The 20,764-nt window shown below is 46.1% G+C and overlaps 1 long non-coding RNA gene across 1 annotated transcript in view; it reads right to left on the minus strand.

The window, feature by feature from the left end:
* The window catches only part of LOC116969120, an 8,387-nt gene extending 377 nt beyond the window's left edge, over positions 1-8,010 (minus strand). Inside the window, exons 1-3 of the long non-coding RNA XR_004410632.1 lie at positions 7,832-8,010; positions 4,164-4,436; positions 1,209-1,304 (exon numbers count right to left, since the gene is read on the minus strand). This is a non-coding gene — a long non-coding RNA (uncharacterized LOC116969120). The remainder of the gene's footprint in view (positions 1-1,208; positions 1,305-4,163; positions 4,437-7,831) is intronic.
* Positions 8,011-20,764: the final 12,754 nt, after the last annotated feature.

Here is a 20,764-nt window from a genome sequence, read left to right on the forward strand (position 1 = left end):
GCGTACAGTTTTGGTCTCCTAATCTGAGGAAAGACATTCTTGCCACAATGGGAGTACAGAGAAGGTTCACCAGACTGATTCCTGGGATGTGGCAGGACTTTCATATGAAGAAAGACTCGATAGACTCGACTTGTACTCGCTAGAATTTAGAAGGTTGAGGGGGGATCTTATAGAAACTTACAAAATTCTTAAGAGGTTGGACAGGCGAAATGCAGGAAGATTGTTCCCGACGTTGGGGAAGTCCAGAACCAGGGGCCACAGTTTAAGGATAAGGGGGAAATCTTTTAGGACCGAGATGAGAAAAACATTTTTCACACAAAGAGTGGTGAATCTGTGGAATTTTCTGCCACAGAAGATAGAAACATAGAAACATAGCACTTAGGTGCAGGAGTAGGCCATTCGGCCCTTCGAGCCTGCACCGCCATTCAATATGATCATGCCTGATCATCCAACTCAGTATCCCGTACCTGCCTTCTCTCCATACCCTCTGATCCCCTTAGCCACAAGGGCCACATCTAACTCCCTCTTAAAAATAGCCAATGAACTGGCCTCGACTACCCTCTGTGGCAGGGATAGTTGAGGCCAGTTCATTGGCTCTATTTAAGATGGAATTAGATGTGGCCCTTGTGGCTAAAGGGATCAGGGGGTATGGAGAGTTGGATGTGGCACTTGTGGATAAAGGGATTAGGGGTTATGGAGAGAAGGCAGGTACAGGATACTGAGTTGGATGATCAGCCATGATCATATTGAATGGCGGTGCAGGCTCGAAGGGCCGAATGGCCTACTCCTGTACCTATTGTCTATGTGTCTATGTGTCTATGTTTCTAATATTCATACCACTGGGCTGTAAGATGCCCAAGCGAAATATGAGATGCTGTTCCTCCAATTTGCGTTGAGCCTCACCCTGACAAAGGAGGAGACTGGGGACAAAAAGGTATGTGCGGGGAATGGGAAGGAGAGGTAAAGTGTTTGGCAACCGAGAGATCAGTTTGGTTCAGGCGGACTGAACGTATGTGTTCAGTGAAACGCTCGCCCAGTCTGGCGTTTGGTCTCGCCGATGTACAAGAGTCCACATCTTGAACAACAGACAGAGCAGGCGAGGTTGGAGGAGGTGTAAGTGAACCTCTGCCTCAACTGAAAGGACTGTCGGGGGTTCCTGGGCGGAGTCGAGGGATGGGGCGACTGGGGATTAAGTTTTCAACACTTACATTTGTGGCATGCCTTGCAGATGCATATGATGAAGATGCAGAGGAGGAAGAGAAGACCCAGAACTCCGAAAGCTATTCCGACGTAACTTCCTATTCCTGAACAATAGCAGTAATAATTTCACGTTAGCCTCAAATAATAACTGCAATGGTGACGGCAATACAACATGTTAGTTATCAGGCAACTGAATGATCCTACCACAACCAGGGAGCAGTTCCTGAAGTACTTCTTGGTTCTTGGTTTCTTGGTCCCCCAAAATATTCCAAATGGAATTTAAACCCTTGGAGATGGTGAAGGGAGGGCTTAAGCCAGAAAAGGTTATTGGGAAGAAAGAGCTACTTTAAATTTAGTTGCATCTGGTTGGGTAACTATAGTTGGGTGGATATTATTCCAAGCTTTAATTGTGCGTGGGAAGAACGAATTGCTGTACACATCTGTCTTTGTAGCTGGAATCACAAATTGGATCGAATGCCCTCGTCTGCTCCTAATTGGTTTGGGGTTGGTGTAGGTCTTGTAATCTATGTCGAGCTGACCATTTAACATTTTGCAAAAACAGGTCAAACGGTGAGCTTCACGTCTGTCTTGGAGAGGGTTCCACCCCAGAGAATTCAGAAGTTTGGTGACACTCGTTTCTCTCTCATAGGTGTTAGTAACAACTCGAGCTGCCTGTCTTTGGACACGTTCGATGGAAGAATGTGTTGTCTTTGTGTATGGGTCCCATGCTGCAACTGCGTAGTCCAAATGAGGTCTAACGAGGGTGAAGTATAGGTTCTCCTTGACAGAAGTTGAACAATGATGAAAGTTGCGCCTCAGAAAGTTTAGGACACCTGTTGCTTTCACCGTTGCATGATGAGTCTGACCATTCCCACGCAGGTCGTTCTGCATTTTGATGCCAAGATACTATCCTCGTCATTGGTGACCCTCGGATTATCCTCGATCGGCCTGTTCTGGTTTTACAATAGACAATCGACAATAGGGCCAGCACGAATAGAGGCTATTCGGCCCTTCGAGCCAGCACCGCCATTCAATGTGATCATGGCTGATCATCCCCAATCAGTACCCAGTTCCTGCCTTCTCCCCATATCCCATGACTCTGCTTTCTTTAAGAGCCCTATCTAGCTCTCTCTTGAAAGTATCCAGAGAACCGGCCTCCACCGCCCTCTGAGGCAGAGACTTCCACAGACCCACCACTCTCTGTGTGAAAAAGTGTTTCCTCGTCTCCGTTCTAAATGGCGTATTCCTTATTCTTAAACTGTGTGGCCCCTGGTTCGGGATTCCCCCAACATCGGGAACATGTTTCCTGACTCTAGTGTGTCCAAACCCTTAATAATCTTATATGTTTCAATAAGATACCCTCTCATCCTTCTAAACTCCAGAGTGTACAAGCCCAGCCGCTCCATTCTCTCAGCATATGACAGTCCCGCCATCCCTGGAATTAACCTTCTAAATCTACTCTGGGCTCCCTCAATAGCAAGAATGTCCTTCCTCGATATACAGGCCGGTTCTCTGGATACTTTCAAGAGAGTGCTAGAGAGAGCTCTTAAAGATAGCGGTGTCATGGTATATGGGGAGAAGGCAGGAACGGCGTTACTGATTGGGGATGATCAGCCATGACCACATTGACGGTGCTGGCTCGATGGGCCAAATGGCCTCTACTCCTGCACCTATTGTCTATTGTCATCTCACCTCAGGGAATGTTGTCTTATCTTGGGTCGTCTTGTCTCTTCTCATCTCACCTCATCTCAACATCCTATTTCATCTCATCTCATCTCGTCTTGTCGTGCCTTGCCTTAACTAAACAGTTATGCCCCTGTCCCACTAAGGAAACCTTAACGGAAACCTCTGGAGATTTTACGCCCCACCCAAGGTTTCCGTGAGGTTCCCAGAGGTTTTTTTTCAGTCTCTCTACCTGCTTCGAGTACCTGGAAACTCCGGCAACCACCTGTAACCCCCGGGAACCGCACGGAAACATTTGATGGGGCACAACGTCTCCAGAGGTTTCCGTTCAGGTTTCCTATGTGGGACAGGGGCGTTATATATTAGCCCGAGGGTCACCAAAGAGGATGGCTTAGACTCTGAAAAACTATGGACAGATTTCACACACTTTTTGTTTAAAATTCAATCAGTCAATCAATCAATCAATCAATCAACATAGAAACATAGAACAATAGAAACATAGACAATAGGTGCAGGAGTGGAGGTCATTCGGCCCTTCGAGCCTGCACCGCCATTCAATATGATCATGGCTGATCATCCAACTCAGTATCCTGTACCTGCCTTCTCTCCATACCCCCTGATCCCTTTAGCCACAAGGGCCACATCTAACTCCCTCTTAAATATAGCCAATGATCTGGCCTCAACTACCTTCTGTGGCAGAGAATTCCACAGATTCACCACTCTCTGCGTGAAAAAATGTTTTTCTCATCCCCGTCCCAAAATACTTCCCTCTTATCCTAAAACTGTGTGTGGGCCCTTGTTCTGGACTTCCCCAACATCGGGTAAGTCTTCCTGCATCAATCAATCAATCAATCAATCAATCAATCATTCAATCAACCAATCAATCAATCAATCAATCAATCAATCAATGTCAATAAATCTAGCATTCAATTAATTAATTAGTGAACTAACTCGTTCATCAGTAAATTAATTGACTAATTAATTAATCGATAGATTGATTAATTGATTAATCGGTCATCGGTCAATTAATTAATTAATTAAATGGTTGCTTGCTCAGCTGTTTAATCAATTAATTGATTAATTAATTCATTCATGGATTAGTCAGTTAGCCATTAATTGAGTCGCTGATCAATTGTTCAATTAATTAATTCTCATCTCATCTCATCTCGTCTCGTCTTGTCTTGACTAAACAGTTATATAGATCTCCCTGCAGCTCAGGGTCCTAGTGTCTCGTTATTTCTAACATATATTTCCCAGTCACACCGCACGCACACACTCACCGCGTCCGATGTAACAGGTAGACGAGGTGTACCAGTATTTGGCCTTGCACTTGTAGATCGTGTCCCACCGGTTGACGAAGTTCTCCCGCGACACGTTGACGGCGAAGCGCCGGGTGCTGGCTTTTTCCTCGTGTAGCCCCCCCGGCCCGGTCCAGGTGAGAGTGGGAAACGGAAGTCCGCCTCCTTAGAAGCAGTCCAGAATGACGTAATCGCCCAAGTTATAGGAAGTGCAGGACAAGTAGGAAGTCTGCCTGGCGGAAGTGTACGTCTTCGCTGCAAGAGAGAGGTGGGAGTGGGTTATCGATTGTCATTATGAATGAATAAGTTCATTGGCCAAGTACTCACATACAAGGAATTTGCCTTGGTGCTCCGCCCGCAAGTGACAACATGACACACAGTGACATTTTGGAATGGCACATAAACCATTAAACATTAATAATATAACATTATTGATAAACATGTGAATTAAATACAATACCAGAGTAAAACACGGCAGCCCGCGAAGTTGGGGGGGGGGGGGGGGGGGGCAGTGTTAGCTGTGAGGAGGATGCTAGGAGGCTGCAAGTTGACTTGGATAGGCTGGGTGAGTGGGCAAATGCATGGCAGATGCAGTATAATGTGGATACATGTGAGGTTATCCACTTTGGTGGCAAAAACAGGAAAGTAAACTATTATCTGAATGGTGGCCGATTAGGAAAAGGGGAGATGCAACGAGACTTGGGTGTAATGGTACATCAGTCATTGAAAGTAGGCATGCAGGTACAGCAGGCAGTGAAGTGAGCGAATGGTTTGTTAGCATTCATAGCAAAATGATTTAAGTATAGGAACAGCGATGTTCTACTGCAGTTGTACAGGGTCTTGGAGAGACCACATCTGGAGTATTGCGTACAGTTTTGGTCTCCTAATCTGAGGAAAGACATTCTTGCCAGTGAAAGTTCACCAGACAGACTCCTGTAATGGCAGGACTTTCATATGAAGAAAGATTGGATAGACTCGGCTTGTACTCGCTAAAATTTAGAAGATTGAGGGGGGATCTTATAGAAACGTACAACATTCTTAAGGGGTTGGACAGGCGAGATGCAGGAAGATTGTTCCCGATGCTGGGGCAGTCCAGAACAAGGGGCCACGGTTTAAGGATAAAAGGGAAATATTTCAGGACCGAGATGAGAAAATCATTTTTTGCACAGAGAGTGGTGAATCTGTGGAATTCTCTGCCACAGAAGGTAGTTGAGGCCAGTTCATTGGCTATATTTAAGAGGGAGTTAGATGTGGCCCTTGTGGCTAAAGGTATCAGGGGGTATGGAGAGAAGGCAAGTACAGGATACTGAGTTGGATGATCAGCCATGATCACATTGAATGGCGGTGCAGGCTCGAGGGGCCGAATGGCCTACTCCTGCAACTATTTTCTATGATTCTATGTTTCTATGTCCATGTACACACGCAGCTATATGTACACCATATGTACACCAGCAGTTACATGTATGTACACCATATGTACACCAGCAGCTATATGTACACCACAATATTTATCATTTATACACTAATCAAATATTTACAGCCATACAAAAAATAGAGGAAAAAAGGAAAAATAAAAAACTCTCATATACTACACAGTATCTCCTAGTCATATATACAACCCGTCACCCTATAATCACCCTGCCAATACAATCAGTATTACAAATATCCCACTCACAATCACATATCCTCATGCCAATATCCTTTTAAACTGAATTATGTGTGTGCCAAGTTTTATCTGCTCTCCCATACCATTCCACAAATTCACCCCACATATTGCTGTGCACATACTTTTAAGAGTTGTTCTGACATTGCGTGTATTTTAAAATTATGTTCCCCTCTCAAATTGTACCCGCCCTGTCTTCCCATAAACATTTTTTTTGTATTAAACATTAATAATATAACATTATTGATAAATATGTGAATTAAAAAAAATACCAGAGGTAAACCAGAGGCTACAGATTTTGGTTATTGAGTAGATCTACTGCTGGGAGGGAAAAAAAGCTATTTTCATGTCTGGCTGTTGTGGCTTTGACAGTCCGGAGTCGCCCTCCAGAGGGAAGTGATTCAAAGAGTGTGTGGCCAGGGTGAGAGGGGTCAGAGATGATCTTACCCGCTCGCTTCCTGGCCCCTTCTGCACAATGAGAACATTGGTGACGGTGAAGGGAGTGAGAGGAGGACAATTTACGAGAAATCAGAGTGGGAACATTTTTACACAAATGGTGATTGGTAACGGAAGAAATAGAAACATAGAGAATAGGTGCAGGAGTAGGCGCTTCGAGCCAACACCTTCATCCAAAATAAGTAGCCCGTTTCTGCTTTTCCCCCATATCCCTTGTTCCCGTTAGCCCCGAGATCTAAATGTATGTCTCTCCTGAAAACATCCAGTGTGTTGCCCTCCGCTGCATTGTGTGGCAGAAAATTCCACATATTCACAACTCTCTGAGTGAGAGGTGGGGGGGGGGGGGGGTGGACCGGAGCACCCGGAGAAACCCCACGCAGGTCATGGGGAAAACGTACAAACTCCGTACAGATACGTAGTCAGGATAGAAAGCAAGATCTCTGCCGCTGTGAGGCAGCAACTCTACCCGCTTCCCCACCTTGCCGCACTTCCTCTGACAGAAAGAGAGAACAAGTGCTGGAGTAACTCAGTGGGTCAGGCAGCATCTCTGTGGAGAACGCGGACAGGTACAAAGTGCTGGAGTAACTCAGCGGGTCAGACAGGCAGCATCTCTCGGGAGAACGTGGATAAACGCAATGTTTCGGGGTGGGACGCCCCTTCAGACTTCACAGCCCGACACCCAACTTCGCCAATCTGTCTTCCATGGAGAAGCTGCCTCACCCGTTGTTACTCCAGCACTTCGTGTCTTTTTTCCTGTGGATGCAGCACCTGAACTCCAACGGCCCTAACGACATTTTCTGCAACTGTAATAGCTTTTGACTTTCACCAAGATCAAGACCTCAGTTAATGATGAAATAAACGTTTCCATCGCGGGGGACCAGCCCTTACATAGAAACATAAAAACATGGAAAATAGGTGCAGGAGTAGGCCATTCGGCCATTCGAGCCTGCACCGCCATTCAATATGATCATGGCTGATCATCCAACTCAGTATCCTGTACCTGCCTTCTCTCCATACCCCCTGATCCCTTTAGCCACAAGGGCCACATCTAACTCCCTTTTAAATATAGCCAATGAACTGTGTGGCCTCAACTACCTTCTGTGGCAGAGAATTCCACAGATTCACCACTCTCTGTATGAAAAATGTTTTCCTCATCTCGGTCCTAAAAGATTCCCCCGTTATCCTTAAACTGTGACCCCTTCTTCTGGACTTCCCCAACATCGCGAACAATCTTCCTGCATCTAGCCTGTCCAACCCCTTAAGAATTGTGTAAGTTTCTGTAAGAACCTCCCTCAATCTTCTAAATTATAGCGAGTATAAGCAGAGTCCATCCAGTCGTTCCTCATATGAAAGTCCTGACATCCCAGGAATCAGTCTGGTGAACCTTCTCTGTACTCCCTCTATGGCAAGAATGTATTTCCTCAGATTAGGAGACAAAAACTGTACGCAATACTCCAGGTGTGGTCTCACCAAGTCCCTGTACAACTGCAGTAGAACCTCCCTGCTCCTATACTCAAATCATTTTGCTTACGTGCAACAAGTGTGAAACACAGGACTCCCATCAGTGTGAAGATTCCAGCTGCCATGGCCTCGGTCTTCGGAGCCGAAGAGATTTCAGTGGTTCACGTTCTCGCTCGCTCCCTTCAGAAATTGTCGACTGTCGGACAAAACTGGCAACGGCCCGCTGTCAGAGTGCCCAACCTGACTGGAATCTGACACTCCTTGTCTGTGTGTGTGTGTGTGTGTATGGAGGAACTGCAGATGCTGGTTTAAACCTGCCCCCAACCTAGTCCCTCCCCCACCCCACCCCTCTCCCAACAGATGCTTCCTCAGTTGCGACAGGTATTTTGCCCAACTGCTGGCGATGGTTTGCAATCACGGGCCTGTCGTAATCTGATTTCACAAAGCGTTGTGTAAATACAAGATGTCTGAATTACAGCAGGTCTGTAGAAGGGCCTCGACCCGAACCGTCACCCTTTCCTCCTCTACAGATGTGCTGCCTGTCCCGCTGAGATACTCCTGCAGTTTAGAGTCTTATGTCCCTGTCCCACTTAGGTTACCTGAACGGAAACCTCTGGAGACCATGCGCCCCACCCAAGGTTTCCGTGTGGTTCCCGGAGGTTGCAGGTGGTTGCCGGAGGTTCCAGGTAGTGGAAGCAGGTACGGAGACTGACAAAAACCTCCGGGTTTCAATAAAATTCTGAGGGGCAACCTATTCACACAGAGGGTGGTGGGTATAAAGGAGCTGCTGCATGAGGTAGTTTGGGCAGGGACAAAATAACATGTTATACACATTTGGACAGGTACGTGGATAGGTCAGGATTATACAGTCATAGAGTGATACAGTGTGGAAACATGCCCTCCTGCCCAACCTGCCCACTGCGGCCAACAATGTCCCAGCTACACTAGTTCCACCCCGACCAACATGCCCCATCTATACTAGTCCCACGCCGACCAACATGCCCCATCTACACTAGTCCCACCCCGACCAACATGCCCCATCTACACTAGTCCCACCCTGACAAACATGCCCCATCTACACTAGTCCCACCCCGACCAACATGCCTCATCTACACTAGTCCCACCCCGACCAACATGCCCCATCTACACTAGTCCCACCCCAACCAACATGGGACTAGTCCCACCTGCCTGCGCTTGGTCCATACCCCTCCAAACCTGTCCTATTCATGTACCTGTCCAACTGTTTCTTAAACGTTGGGATAGTCCCAGCCTCAACTACCTTTTCCGGCAGCTTATATTTTGTGTCAAATTTCGATTTAAACCCGTTTAAATCAGCAGTTATTCCCTACAGTAGCCACATAGAGCTGGAGTAACACAAGCGGGACACACAGCGTCTCTGGAGAGAAGGAATGGGTGACGTTTCGGGTCGGGACCCTTCTTCACCCGTTCCTTCTCTCGCTAGAAGTTAGAAGATTGAGGGGGGATCTTATAGAAACTTATAAAATTCTTAAGGGGTTGGGCAGGCTAGATGCAGGAAGATTGTTCCCGATGTTGGGGAAGTCCAGTACAAGGGGTCACAGTTTAAGGATAAGGGGGAAATATTTTAGGACCGAGATGAGAAAAACAGTTTTCACACAGAGAGTGGTGAATCTGTGGAATTCTCTGCCGGAGAATGTAGTTGAGGCCAGTTTATTGGCTATATTTAAGAGGGAGTTAGATGTGGCCTTGTGGTTAAAGGGATCAGGGGGTATGAAGAGAAGGCAGGTACAGGATACTGAGTTGGATGAGCAGACATGATCATATTGAATGGCGGTGCAGGCTCGAAGAGCCGAATGACCTACTCCCGCACCTAATATCTATGTTTCTATGTTTTTATGAGATGCTGCCTGTCCCGCTAAAATTACTCCAGCATTTTGTGTCTATATTCGGTTTATACCAACATCTGCAGTTCCTCCATACACGTTCTCTCCTACCGATCCGTTTTCGTTGTATCTTTGAACTAAAACTACACTTAACGGCACTTTAGTTTAACGGAATTGTCGAGATACACGAAGAACTATAAGAGCCGGTAGACAAAAATGCTGGAGAAACTCAGCGGGTGAGGCAGCATCTATGGAGCGAAGGAATAGGTGACGTTTCGGGGCCAGACCCTTCTTCACACCCCAAGCAATTTTAATCCCTTTCTCGAAACAGGGTGGACCACGTGAAGGTCACAATCACCCACCCACACAATTGACTGAATGGCGGAATAGACTTGATGGGCCGAATTGCCTAAAACTGCTCCTATCACACGAACGTTTGAATTTATGACACCGTGAGGGATTCCTAAGGGGTTGGACAGGCAAGATGCAGGAAGATTGTTCCCGATGTAGGGGAAGTCCAGGACAAGGGGTCACTGTTTAAGGATGGAGGGGAAATCCTTTAGGACCGAGATGAGAAAAACATTTTTCACACATAGAGAGTGGTGAATCTATGGAACTATCTGCCATAGAAGGTAGTTGAGGCCAGTTCATTGGCTATATTTAAGAGGGTGTTAGATGTGGCCCTTGTGGCTAAAGGGATCAGGGGGTATGGAGAGAATGCCGGTACAGGATACTGAGTTGGATGATCAGCCATGATCATATTGAATGGCGGTGCAGGCTCGAAGGGCCGAATGGCCTACTCCTGCACCTATTGTCCATTGTCCACGACTCCCCGACTCTGGGCAAGAGATTCTGTGCATCTAGGTTTAGAGGGATTAGGGGCCAAACGTGGACATGTGGGATTAGTATAGCTAGGTGGGCTAGTTGGTTCGAACGGTCTGTTTCCACACTGTATCACACGATGACTCTGTAAACCGATCCTATCCACGCACTTGGCCAAACGTGGGCAGGTGGGCCTAGTGTAGATTTTGTTTGGCGTGTGTATGTTGGGCCAAAGGGCCTGTTTCTGTGCTCTGTAACTTACTTCTGAGCAGCTTATTTGCACAACGTGAAACAGGAATGTCAGTTGCATTTCACCGATATGCAATTTCCCGTTTTAAAAGGGAAGTTCGGTTTGTGGAGGCACAAACACAAAATTGTTTTAAATTAAAAATGCGTGACAGATTGGTCTAGATTCTTCTCTCGAAAGCGACAGATCCGCAAAGTTGTACCTGTCTAACCTGACTACCGATCGCACAACCACAATAGGGATTTATGAGCGTGGGCAAGAAAGGGAAATGTGAGATTAGATCCCCCTATTCCTTGTGAGTGGTTTCTTGAGCGTTTTACTTCATTGTATGTAAAGTGCTTCTGCATTTTGATTTGTATCTGTGTTTTCAATGTCATATATATTAGACAGATAGAAACATAGAAAATAGGTGCAGGAGGAGGCCATTCGGCCCTTCGAGCCAGCACCGCCATTCAATGTGATCATGGCTGATCGTCCCCAATCAATAATCCTTGCCTGCCTTCTCCCCATATCCCATGACTCCGCTATCTTTAAGAGCCCTATCTAGCTTTCGCTTGAAAGCATCCTGAGCTTTATGTTCATTGTTCACAAGTAGCAGAATTAGGCCATTCGGCCCATCGAGTCCACCCCGCCATTCAATCACGGCTGATCTATCCTCTGCCTCCTAACCCCATTCTCCTGCCTTCTCACCATAACCTCTGATAACCGCACTAATCAACAATCTATCTAGCTCTGCATTAAATATATCCACGGACAAGTGGCCTCCACCAGCGTCTGTGGCAAAGAATTTCACAAATTCCCCGCCCTCTGACTAAAGAAATTCCTTCTCGTCTCAATAGACACTAGATAATAGACAATAGGTGCAGGAGTAGGCCATTCGGCCCTTCGAGCCAGCTCCGCCATTCATTGTGATCATGGCTGATCGTCCCCAATCAATTACCCGTGCCTGCCTTCTCCCCATATCCCTTGACTCCACTAGCCCCTGGAGCTCTATCTAACTCTCTCTTAAATCCATCCAGGGACTTGGCCTCCACTGCCCTCTGTGGCAGGGAATTCAACAAATTCACAACTCTCTGGGTGAAAACGTTTTTTCTCACCTCAGTCTTAAATGACCTCCCCTTTATTCTAAAACGCTGGCCCTTGGTTCTGGACTCGCTCAACATTGCGACATTTTTTCCTGCATCTAGCTAGTCCAGTCTTTTTTATAATTTAATATGTTTCTATAAGATACCCTCTCATCCTTGTAAACTCCAGTGAATACAAACCTAGTCTTTTCAATATTTCTTCATATGATATTAGTTTATGGGAATCTGGTGTGACCACATCTGGAGTATTGTGTACAATTTCAGTCTCCTAAGTTGAGGAAGGACATCCTTGTGATTGTGGCAGTGCAGCGTAGGTTGACCAGATTGTCCCAGGGATGGCGGGACTGTCATATGAGGAAGGATTGAAAAGACCAGCCTTGTATTCACTGGAGGTTAGAAGGATGATGGGGATATCTTATCGAAACATATAAAATTATAAAAGGACTGGGCAAGCTAGATGCAAGAAAACATTTCCCAATGTTGGGCGAGTCCAGAACCAGGGGCCTCACACAGTCTTAGAATAAAGGGGAGGTCATTTAAGACTGAGGTGAGAAAAATCATTTTCACCCAGAGAGTTGTGAATTTATGGAATTCCCTGCCACAGAGGCCAAGTCACTGGATGGATTTAAGAGAGAGGTAGATAGAGCTCTAGGGGCTAGTGGAGTCAAAGGATATGAGGAGAAGGCAGGCACGAGTTATTGATAGGGGATGATCAGCCATGATCACAATGAATAGCGGTGCTGGCTCCAAGGGCCGAATTACCTCCTCCTGTACCTATTTTCTATATTTCTATGTTTCTATGTTCTCCCACTATTGGAAACATCCTCTCCACATCCACTGTTAGTAAGTCTTTCACCATCATCTTGATCCTCTTTACAGGTCAACTTTGCCCCAAACGACAGCGGGTCACTCGTATAGATGACGTCAACATATTCTGCTGCTTTAATGACATGTAAATGAGTGACATAGAAACATAGAAAATAGGTGCAGGCCATTCGGCCCTTCGAGCCAGCACCGCCATGCAATATGATCATGGCTGATCATCCATCCCAGGAATCAGTCTGGTGAACCTTCTCTGTACTCCTTCAATGGCAAGAATGTCCTTCCTCAGATTAGGAGACCAAAACTGTACGCAATACTCCAGGTGTGGTCCCACCAAGACCCTGTACAGCTGCAGTAGAACCTCCCTACTCCTATACTGAAATCCTTTTGCTATGAATGCTAATATGCTATTCGCTTTCTTCACTGCCTGCTACACCTGCATGTCTACTTTCAATGACTGGTGTACCATGACACCCAGGTCTCGTTGCATCTCTTATTTTCCTAATCGGCCACCATTCAGATAATAGTCTACTTTCCTGTCTTTGCCACCAAAGTGGATAACCTCACATTTATCCACATTATACTGCATCTGCCCTGCATTTGCCCACTCACCCAGTCTATCCAAGTCACCTTGCCGCCTCCTAGCATCCTCCTCACAGCTTACACTGCCCCCCAGCTTCGTGTCATCCGCAAACTTGGAGATGTTGCATTCAATTCCCTCGTCCAAATCATTAATATATATTGTAAATAGATGCGGTCCAGCACTGAGCCTTGCGGTACCCCACTAGTCACTGCCTGCCATTCTGAAAAGGACCCGTTTACTCCTACTCTTTGCTTCCTGTCTGCCAGCCGTGTGACGTTCGTGCATTAATTGTGCAATTTGTTCACGTGACTAGCGCTCAATTAGCATACACGACATTGGTACCGAGGGACATACCTTGCCCACAGGTAAAGGTGACCCTGCCGTAGTCTATAAGACGCCGCCACCAGACAGCGCCACACACACACACACCCTCGGCAGACATGCACGAACCCGTGAACAGCCCAGTCTATTCCATCTGCTATATTATTATTGGCCTTTTCGGCGTTCCCAGTAAGTCATTTATTCATTATCCAAGGGCGGTTACGGAGGCGCAGCGGCAGAGTTGCTGCCTCGCAGTGCCAGAGATCCGGGTTCGATCCTGACCACGGGTGCTGTCCACGGAGTTGGTACGTCCTCCGCTTGACCAACGTGGGTTTTCTCCGGGTGCTCTGGTTTCCTCTCTCACTCACTCAAAAGAGGAGAAGGTTAGTAGGTTAAATGGCTTCGGAAAAATAGGAAATTGTTCCCAGTGTGTGTGTGTGTGTGTGTGTGAGTGTGTGTGTGGGTATATGTGTCTGTGTGTGGGAGAGAGAGAGAGAGAGAGAGAGAGAGAGAGAGAGAGAGAGAGAGAGAGAGAGAGAGAGAGAGAGAGAGAGAGAGAGAGAGAGAGAGAGAGAGAGAGTGTGCGTGCGTGCGTGCGTGTGTGTGTGTGTGTATGTGTGTGTGTGTGTGTGTGTGTGTGTGTGTGTGTGTGTGGTGTGTGTGTGTGTGTGTGTGTGGTGTGTGTGTGTGTGTGTGTGTGTGTGTGTGTGTGTGTGTGTGTATGTATGTGTGTGTGTGTGTGTGTGTGTGTGTGTGTGTGTGTGTGTGTGTGTGTGTGTGTGTGTGTGTAGGATAATGTTGGTGTGCGGGGTGATCGCTGGTCGGCGCGGACTCGGTGGGATGTTTCCACGATGTATCACTGACAGGTAAGTCTAATCATTTACCTGTAGCTCAGACCCTCGAGTCGAAAGCTAACTGAAGTGTAGTGTAGGTGTCTGGAGCAAACTGCAATGCGACGCTTTCTTAGAAATCGCCCCGTCACGGGAGCTTCTATCGCCTTCTATCACCGCGGGAGAATATAGAATAAAGAGGAAACAGTTTGACTTCTTCAACCTAGGACCGAGATGAGAAAAGCATTTTTTTCACACACAGAGAGTGGTGAATCTGTGAAACTCTCTGCCACAGAAGGTAGGTGAGGTCATACAGTTCATTGGCTATATTTAGGAGGGGGTTACAAGGGGTCACAGTTTAAGGATAAGGGGGAAATATTTTAGGACCAAGATGAGAAAAACATTTTCCACACATTTTTGGAGCCTGTACCATTCGCCATTCAATATGATCATGGCTGATCATCCAACTCAGTATCATGTACCTGCCTTCCCTCCATACCCCCTGATCCCTTTAGCCACAAGGGACACATCTAACTCCCTCTTAAATATAGCCAATGAACTGTGACCTTAACTACCTTCTGTGGCAGTGAGTTCCAGAGATTCACCACTCTCCATGTGAAAATTTGTTTTTCTCATCTCGGTCTTAAAGGATTTCGCATTTCAATGTACTTGCATTGGTACATGTGACAATAAACTGACCATTGAACATTTGTTATCCTGTATATCAATGCAATCAAGCCAAACACAGATACAGCAGGTAGACCGAAGGGGAAGATGCAGAATTTGTAAAATGTAAGCGCCCTTTATGGACGACAATTTGCATATCTTGGCAACGTGTGACAACGTGACCGATGCCACGGTGTAATTCTATTCTAGTAAAGTAATTCTATTCTATTCTGAGTTATCAGCATTGTAGCGCATCAATTGCAGAGACAAAGTCCAATGTCCACAATGGGATAGAGGTGAATCGGACAGTGCCCTAGAATATGGAAGGTTCGTTCAGAAGCCTGCTAACAGAGGGGAAGAAGCTGTTCCTGAGTCTGGTGGTGAGCGATGTCAAGCTTCTGTACCTTCTGCCGGACGGGAGTTAGGTCATATTGATCATGTTGTGTAGGAAGGAACTGCAAATGCTCGTTTCCACCGAAAATAGGCACAAAGTGCTGGAGTAACTCAGCGGGTCAGGCAGCATCTCTGTGGAGAACGTGGACATGTACAACGTGCTGGAGTAACTCAGCGGGTCAGGCATGCAGCATCTCTGTGGAGAACGTGGACATGTACAAAGTGCTGGAGTAACTCAGCGGGTCAGGCAGCATCTCTGTGGAGAAAGTGGACATGTACAAAGTGCTGGAGTAACTCAGCGGGTCAGGCATGCAGCAGCTCTGTGGCGAACGTGGACAGGTACAAAGTGCTGGAGTAACTCAGCGGGTCAGGCAGGCAGCATCTCTGTGGAGAACGTGGACATGTACAAAGTGCTGGAGTAACTCAGCGGGTCAGGCAGCATCTCTGGAGAAAAGGAATAGATGACGTGAGGGGTAAAGACCCTTGTTCAGACTGTAAGTGTCTATGAACAAGGACGAGTCGCACCGCGCCCATTCCCCCTTCCCCCCTCTCCCATCGGGCAAATGGTATAGAAGTGTGAAAACGCACACTTCCAGAGTCAGAAGGCAGATACAAATGCTGGAGAAACTCAGCGGGTGAGGCAGCATCTATGGAGCGAAGGCATAGGGTCGAGATCCTCCAGAGTCAGGGAGTGTTTCCTCCTAGCTGTTATCATGCAACTGAATCATCCTACCACAACCAGAGAGCGACGCTGAGGAAAGATAGTCTTGCCGTAGAGGGAGTACAGAGAAGGTTCACCAGACTGATTCCTGGGATGGCAGGACTTTCATATGAAGGAAGACTGGATAGACTCGGCTTGTACTCGCTAGAATTTAGAAGATTGAGGGGGGATCATATGGAAACGTACAACATTCTTAAGGGGTTGGGCAGGCTAGATGCAGGAAGACTGTTCCCGCTGTTGGGGAAGTCCAGAACAAGGGATCACACATTTTAAGGATAAGGGGGAAATATTTTAGTTCTGAGATGAGAAAAACCTTTTATACACCGAGAGTGGTGAATCTCTGGAATTCTCCGCCACAGAAGGTAGTTGAGGCCAGTTCATTGGCTATATTTAAGAGGGAGTTAGATGTGGCCCTTGTGGAGAGAAAGCAGGTACATGATACTGAGTTTGATGATCAGCCATGATCATTTGAATGGCGGTGCAGGCTCGAAGGGCCGAATAGCCTACTCCTGCACCTACTTCCTATATTTCTATGTTTCTATCAACTTCTTTGATGACCCTCGTAGATCCTTGATCGGACTTTGCGGGCGTTACCTTGCACTAGACGTTGTTCGCTGATCATGTATCTATACACTATTAATGGCTCGATTATGAATTGCCTTTCCGCTGACTGGTTAGCACGCGTAAACAGATTTTCACTCTAGCTCGCTACACGTGACTAATTTGAACTGCACTGACTCTTCGGAGGGAGTGTAAAGTGTAGATGGGGTGAAAATTGTGAGGTGACTCCAGAACTTTGTGAGACTATAATGACCACCACCTAATGTGTCTGTCTTTCTCAAAATGCCAATATTACGCACTCATTTGTCTCTTGTTCAAAGTTTTATAAATTTTGGTGTGATATATTTGATATATTCTCAAAGCTATTTAACACAAAAATGGAACATAACACTGAAATGATTATATTTGGAGTAAGTAGTGATGGGAATAGTAGAGATAGATTTACTAGAATGTTGCCTGGGTTTCAACAACTAAGTTACAGCGAAAGATTGAATAAGTTAGGTCTTTATTCCCTGGAGCGCAGAAGGTTAAGGGGGGACTTGATAGAGGTCTTTAAAATGATGAGAGGAATAGACAGAGTTGACGTGGACCAGCTTTTCCCTTTGAGTATAGGGAAGATTCAAACAAGAGCACATGACTTCAGAATTAAGGGACAGAAGTTTAGGGGTAACATGAGGGGACACTTATTTACTCAGAGAGTGGTAGCGGTGTGGAATGAGCTTCCTGTGTAAGTGGTGGAGGCAGGTTCGTTGGTATCATTTAAAAATAAATTGGATAGGCATATGTATGAGAAGGGAATGGAGGGTTATGGTATGTATGCAGGCAGGTGGGACTAAGGGAAAACAGTTGTTCGGCACGGACTTGTAGGGTCGAGATGGCCTGTTTCCGTGCTGTAATTGTTATATGGTTATATGGTTATATGGGAACAAATTAAATACACACCAAAACTCATTTTTCAATTATGGGTTAATAACAGCAAAAAAAATTATACTTAAATTTTGGAAAAATGCTAATATACCAACATTTAAAATGTGGATCAGTAATATGCTGGACACAGCACATTTGGAAGAAATGAGACTCCTCCTAATAGACAAACAAGACGTATTCTTAAGGAGTTGGTCCCCATTTATTGATTTCTTGGATTCATGTGGTGACATAGTATCATGAAAACCAACAGTTTCAGGTATGGGTGAAAGATGATTTAGAATATTAAAGAAACCCATCTCACGGTGGCAATGGAATAATCTCCCTCCTGCTTTCCTTCTTCACTTATTCCTTCTCTTTCACTTTTTCCTTATTGTTTTTTCACCCACGCTCACTAATCTATTCTTCACCTTTCACAACCCCTTTTTCTTCTCTCCTTTCTCACTTCTCTCTTTTTAAAAAAAGGCAAGTTGTACAGAGAATGTAATATGTTAACATCGTTTTTGTACCAATGCAGTGTACTCACTTCTAATAAATAAAATAAAAAAATAATAATAAAACTAATGTGTCTGTGATCTTATCTCATCAGCGAACGGGATGTCCATTCTCATCCTCTCCCGGGGCAAGTGCGGCCTGACGGGGTGCATCACCTACTACCTGTTGAGCATGGCGGTGGCGGATCTCCTGGTCGTGTTGACCACCGTCATCGTCAACCGGATATTGGGCGTCTACTTCCCAGCCAGCTTCCTGAGCGTCACTCCGGTGTGCGCCGTCAAGACGGTCGCCCTGTACGTCGCCAAAGACTGTTCCGTCTGGCTGACCGTCGCTTTCACCTTTGACCGATACGTCGCCATCTGTTGTCCGAACTTCCGGAACAAGTACTGTACCCGGCGCCGGGCGGCGCTGGTGATAGGTCTGGTCTGTGCGGTGTGCCTCTTCCGGAATATCCCCTGGTATTTTGCATTTGAACATTTATTTTTAATCGACAATGTCCCTTGGTACTGCATGTTCATATCTAACTTCTATACATCAGGACCTTGGATAGCGTTTGCATTCTCCAATCTCGTTGTCTCCCTCTTCCTCCCATTGGGGTTGATCCTACTTTTCAACGCACTGACTATAAGATACATTTTACTGTCCAGTCGGATCAGAAGACGACTCCGGGGCCAAAAGAGTTCGGGACACGAGAGTGACTCGGAGATACAAAATAGGAAGCAATCGGTCGTGTTACTCCTGGCCATATCCGCCAATTTAATAATCTTGTGGTTGACGTTCGTCGCCCATTTCATTTTTGCTCGGTCGAGCGGGAATTACTTTTATACGACATCCGATCCTTTGTTTTACTTTAGCGAGACTGGTTATCTGCTCCTCCTACTCAGCTGTTCCACGAACACACTCATCTATGCCGCGGTGCAGTCCAAGTTCAGAGAGGAGATTAAATATCTCGTGTTGTATCATTTCAGGCGAGCCGCAGAATTAATCAAATCACACCGTTAGTCAGAATCAAGTAGAGAAGGAACTGCAGATGCTAGTTTGCACAAATCGACACACAGTGCTGGAGTAACATAGACACATAGAAAATAGGTGCAGGAGTAGAGGCCATTCGGCCCTTCGAGCCTGCACCATTCGCCATTCAATATGATCATGGCTGATCATCCAACTCAGTATCCTGCAACTGCCTTCTCTCCATACTCCCTGATCCCTTTAGCCACAAGGGCCACATCTAACTCCCTCTTAAATATAGCCAATGAACTGGCCCCAACTGCCTTCTGTGGCAGAGAATTCCAGAGATTACCACCCACTGTGTGTGAAAACAAATGTTTTCTCATATCAGTCCTAAAAGATTTCCCCCTTATACTTAAACTGTGACCCCTTGTTCTGGATTTCCCCAACATCGGGAACAATCTTCCTGCATCTAGCCCAGTGGTTCCCAACCTTTTTTTGGCCATGCCCCACCTAATCAGCTCTAAAATCCTGATGCCCCCCCCCCCCCCATGTGGTGATATATAATTCTTATCATTTAAAAAGTGAACTCCGTTTCAGCTGAAGAAGCTTAAAACGCCAATACCTTGGTTTAAACAAGTTTCAAAAGAAATATGATAATAAAAGTGTATTCACAGGTAATAAAGAGAGAGAAAATTTCTATATTAGAATATTGAAATATTTGTGGATTGGCTCAATTGCCCCCCTTAAAAATCAAATTGCCCCTCTGTGGGGCGTACGCCCCACGTTGGGATCCACTGATCTGGCCTGTCCAACCGCTTAAGAATTTTGAAAGTTTCTATAAGATCCCCCCTCAATCTTCTAAATTCTAGCGAGTACAAGCCGAGTCTATCCAGTCTTTCTTCTTATGAAAGTCCTGACATCCTAGGTAACGCTGTGGGTCAAGCAGCATCTCTGGAGAACATGGACAAGCGACGTTGAGGGTCGAGACCCTTCTTCATACTAAGGAGTGTAGGGGGAGGGGGAAGAAAGCTTGGCAGATAGGAGGTGCGAGACAAAGTGTGGGTTGTAATTGGTGGACAAGGGTGACCCGCGGAATTAGTAAACTCACGTTAATTGTAACGTTCGTGAAGAATGAAAGGACACATTATGTATTATACGGCTCAATTTTGTTAACCCTCCTTCATTTTCTTATTCCCTTCTTCCTGAATCTAAACAATGTTTCCACGCAGAGAATTTGGTTTTATAGAAATATTGTCGACGCCTATATCAGACCAGGTTACATTTCAAACACAACAAATTAATTTCAAAACGTTGCATTCTTTGAAGGAACATGACTCAAAATTCCGCGTTCTGCTTCCATCTCGTTCGTGTTCATTCCGGTGTATTTTTGAAACGCCATAGTGCGATACGGCGAAAAGCATTCGTTTGGTGGGCTAGCCGGGTCAGGCAGCATCTCTGGAGAACAAGGATAGGTTCAGCGTGCTGGTGTAACTCAGCGGGCCAGGCAGCATCTCTGTGGAGAACGCGGACAGGTACAAAGTGCTGGAGTAACTCAGCGGGTCAGGTAGTTCATCTGTTCAACATGGACAGGTACAAAGTGCTGGAGTAACTCTGCTGGTCAGGCAGCATTTATGTGGAGAACATGGATAGGTTCAGAGTGCTGGAGTAACTCAGCGGGTCAGGCAGGCAGCACCTCTGTGGAGAACATGGACAGGTACTA

Source organism: Amblyraja radiata, unplaced genomic scaffold (genome assembly GCF_010909765.2).
Source record: "Amblyraja radiata isolate CabotCenter1 unplaced genomic scaffold, sAmbRad1.1.pri S109, whole genome shotgun sequence".
NCBI lineage: Eukaryota > Metazoa > Chordata > Chondrichthyes > Rajiformes > Rajidae > Amblyraja > Amblyraja radiata.